Below are 4,773 nucleotides of genomic sequence, written 5' to 3'. Positions count from 1 at the left end.
CCCCCACTCATGCCCTGTCTCTCTCCCTCAAAAATAAATAAACATTAAAAAAAATGTAAAGGCATTAGAAGAAAATAATATTTGATGAGTAAGGATCCTGTTAGCATCACATCAAAGACAAGAACCATAAAGGAGAAAATGATAGCTTTGAACATTTAAAATTTAAAATGTCTACAGTGTAAAAATAAATCAAATTAAAAGAAATCACATACTAGTGAAAAATTTGCAATAAGTATGACACATAAGTGGCCAGTACACTTAACAGATGGAAACCAATAAGTAAGAATAATAAAATCTCCAATAGAAAACTGAAGTGAGAACATAAATAGGCAATTTATAAGGAATACAAGTTGAAAAATCTTAAAAAGCCCAACCTTACTGGTGATAGTCAAAGAAATGAAGATAAAAGGAATTAGATGCTATCTCCTTCACACTTCCACCAAGCAAAGATTTTGACAAAGAAGATAACGCCCAGGGCTGGCGAAAGGGCAGGAAATGTGTAGTTTTTACACAGACTCACACATCTTCTCTTTAATTGCTGGGTCGTACTCCATTCTGTGGATCCAGCATTATTTATTAATCATTTGCCAATTGTTGTTCACTTAGATCATCTCCAAATTGGCTTATAAATTCAAAGATCATCTCTGTAATTCTTTGCATCTTTGAGGATTTCTTTAGGAGTGGACTTTTTAGGATGGAGGGTTTTAAGGCTCTGGATGCACGAGGCCAAACTGCTTCTCAAGAAGCTCAAATCTGCTGATTGACAAGAAGAGCTGGGTCAGAGCAGGGCTCAGAGTAGCCCTGGGACCAGGAAAGGAGAGGACAACAGGCAGAATGAGTGGAGTGTGGCGGCTGCCTTTCAGAAGAGGACTGAGCAGGGGGAATGAGGCAGACAGGGGAGAGGTGGGAAGGCAGGAGCTGTGGCCAGAGGATAGGGGTGAAGGGCAGAGCCTTCCAGGCTGGCCATCCAAGGGAAGGAGGGCAATGGAGGTGAGGCTGAGCCTCCCTGCTGATATGCACATGGAGGCAGAGCCCCCCCCCCCCCCCCCCCCCCCGCAGGGCAGGTTGGCTTAGACTGAGGACCTCACACCCCACTTACTGGGGCTGCGTGCTTGGGCAAGTGACTGAGATCCTCCAAGTTTTAAGTGACCCATACAAAGCACAATGACAGATACTTGCTAAGTGTTCAGTAATTGGTGGCTGTAATGACTAGTCGGCTCCAAAAGCATTTACTGATTGGATTCTGGGATCTTGGCTAACATTTACATAGAGATTCTGTGTGCCAGCCATTATTCTAAGGGGGTATATCTGATTCAAAGCTGATAGCCTAATAGCCCTAAGAAGTACAAATATTATCATCAACTCAATTTGACAAATGAGGAAATGGAGGCACAGAGAGGTCGGGCAACCTCCTAAGGTCCTCAGGTGGCAAAATAGCTGGGCTAGACTTGGACAGCCGTGTTCTTATCACCACCCACACAGAGTCTGAGTACCTATAAGACCAGGAATCTCAGCAATACCAACCACAAGTAGGGACACAAAAGTCTGATTCACTTGGGGTTTGGGAGTGGGGAGGAGCTCTTATAGTCACAAAAAAAGCCAGTTGTGGTGCCCTGCATCAAGGGCTCCCTCGGACAGCCTTCAAGAGAGTTAGGACCAAGGAGGGGTCCCAGGCGATCCCTGGCTGTGGGGTGCTCCCCTGGGCTGGAGGTCGGAGGCCCTCAGACTTGAGGCCTCTGCTGGGCTAGACTGGGCTGGCCTGGTTCAGGAAGAGGCTGGAGAAAGAGGCGGCAGGGACAGGACTAGAGGCTGTGTCTCAGGGAGAAGGCCCAGGGCAGAAGTTCTGGAAAATGACAGTGGTCTAGGTTCAAAATGCTGCTGCTGAGTCACCCAGGGGAAGTTGATCTGCATTTAGCTTACTTGGAAGAAGGCGGGGATGTGGGAGATACACTGAAAGATTTCCCTCAAGCAAGTTACATTAACAAGGGTGGTGTAGCAAGCTGGGAGCAGCTTGTCTTCAGCGTGGCGGGGGTGGTGGTAAGCTGAGCACGGCTTTGCAGCCAGACCGAACTGGGTGCAAATCAGGCTCCGTCACTCGGCTGTCCCTGGACCTCGGTTTCTCTTTCTGTGAAACAAGCATCATAGCACCTACCTCGCAGAGTGCCTGTGAGGACTAATGAGATAATATGTATAAATAGCATAGGGTCTGGCTTACAGGAAGCACTCGACAAAACATTTGCTGGTAACCAGTATCTGTGGTGCATGGAAGTCCATGCCAAGCCCTCTGCTGAAGGATGTGGATTAGCTAGTGCCGAGCTCTCCAAGTGTGCGACCAGACCAGCAACGTCACATCCTGGGGAAGATCATTGGGCCGCACCCCAAACCTGGTGAATCAGAAGATCCTGTGTCTCCACCAGCCTCCCAGGTGCTTATGATAGTTGCTAACATTGGGGAACCACTGCCTAGTTTAGAGTTATTAGTTCTGCTCTTATAGAATGAGCTGAAAAATGATATTCTTACCAATAGGGTGACCAAATGTTCTGGTTTTAGCACTGAAAGGCCCATGTTCTAGGAAACCCCTCAGTCCTGCACAGACGGGAACCTTTAGTTACCCTACTAACAACTGGAATATTACACCCGTGGAAGCGATGATGGGATTGTGGCAAAATAAAACAAACCAGGCGCAGGTGAGGGAAACTGAGGGGTGGGTGTTAAGCCTACTGAGGGGCGTGCTGATGTTGGGGGAGGAGTAGGGTTGTTGGAAGGTCTAGCATGGCAAGGGCTGAGAGGCCCTGAAAGCAGAGGGGCCGTTCCTGGGACCCTCCCCCCCACCCCAAGTCCTCAGCAAAATTCAGGAATGGTTGCTGAGAGTGAGCTTTCCTTGTGGAAACTGAGGCAGGGGCTGAACTTCAGAGTGGTATGAGTCTATCTGACTTAGGTTTAAGGCATGAAGGCCCCTGCTGATATCTATAGTAATTACTAACTCATTTAATAAGCATTAAGTGTCAGGGCACCGGGGTAGCTCAGTTAAGCGTTGGACTTTGGCTTGGGTCATGATCTCACAGATCCTGAGTTCAAAGCCCCACGTTGGGCTCACTGCTGTCAGCTCAGAGCCTACTTTGGATTCTCTGTCCCTACCTCTCTCTCTGCCCCTCCCCCTGCTCAAAAAGACTCGCTCTGTCTCAAAAATAAATACACATTAAAAAAACAATAAATATTAAATGTTGACTTTGTATTACCACACATCCCCCTGGACTTGGGGATATAAAAATGGAAGGGATGTGAACTTGTGGACTGTGACCAGATGAATCAACAAGTCAAGCCAGGTTCAGAGAGGACCTGCTGTAATGGAAAGAGAAGAATCCCTATGGTCAAGTGTCTGTTTACAAAGGGCTGGGAAACTGGGGTCCTTTAGTAACCTCAGACATCGGCAACTCCAGGCAGCTGTTTCTTTTATTCACTAATTTTCACTAAAAAGTTACAGGATTCAAGGGACCAGAATCAAGTGGAAACAGCTAGTGGTCTCAGCCCTGGCTACCGAACTGAATCACCTGGGGCACTTAAAAAAATCTCCACATTTGGGTCCCAACCCAAGTCAACTGCCCCAGATTCTCTGGGGGTGTGGTGCGGGCACCGGGGTTTCCCCCCCAAGCTCCAGAAGTGATTCTAATATTAACACACAGCCCTTTGCGGACCACTAGCCTAGGTGGCTATGAATTCGAGAAATGGCTTCGGATGTTGAGTGCCTTTGCTACACACCTTACATCCTTCCTCTGCCCCCTTTCCTGGCCGGGCTCCCACCCCAGTGGTGGTCCCAGCACCCTGAAAGTCCTCTCCCCATTTCACCAATTCTAGACCTGTGCTGGGGCCTGAGCAGCAGGTGGTACAAACCCCGGTGGGGGGAGGTGAGTGAGTCATGTGCGGGTCACACACTTAGTCACGTGGGGGAACTGGGAGAAGGGTGGCCGGCCCCCTCCCTCAGGATGTTGTGGAGGCGGGTTCAGGGATGTGTCAACCAGATGAAGAATTTTGTCAGAGCTTCTTATAAAGGTCAATGGATCTTTGCTCCTTTCATTTCCTCTTGCTGCTCTCAGTGGCTGTGAAACTACCAGAAGGACCTGAAGTCTGAAAAGGAGGCTCAAGGGGCCAGTTTTTTTTGTTGGATAAGACACAGCAGTACAGTAAGAATCTGATACCATAGGATAGTCTCTCCAGAAGAGTGCATGTGTATAGACAATTTTACATATGATTTTGGGGGAGGGGGAAGGGTCAGCCACCCCACTGTCACCCCATGGAAGCAAGGTTACTAACCCCTGCACCAGAGTCCCTGGGTTCCAGACCTTGAAGGAACCTCATTAATCAGCTGCTGAAAGGGGAGGGGCAGGCCCTGCACAACTTCCCCAGATTGCCCACTGCTGTCTTGCAGGTGAGAACAGGATAAGTTGCCACTTACCCGCATGTGGTGGGAGTTTTTATTTTTACTTACTTATATTAATACGGTGCTTTTCAAACTTGAGGGAGCATTATAATCTCCTGGAGAGCTTGTTAAAACACACACTGCTGGGTCTCACCTCAGAATTTCTGACTCAGTAGGTCTGAGATGGGGCCAGATAATCTGCATTTCTTTTTTTTTAATTTATCAATTTTTATTTTATTTTTTAGAGAGAAAGAGAGAGCACAGTGGGAGAGAGGGGCAGACAGAGACAGAAAGAGAATCCTAAGCAGGCTCCATGCTCAGTGTGGAGCCCGATGCAGAGCTCGATCCTATGACCC

Source organism: Lynx rufus, unplaced genomic scaffold (assembly GCF_022079265.1).
Source record: "Lynx rufus isolate CCGP_SWC_20201006 ecotype Redwood Valley unplaced genomic scaffold, mLynRuf1.p SCAF_5, whole genome shotgun sequence".
NCBI lineage: Eukaryota > Metazoa > Chordata > Mammalia > Carnivora > Felidae > Lynx > Lynx rufus.
The sequence above is the reverse complement of the archived record's forward strand: the minus strand, read 5'-3'. Positions refer to the sequence as shown.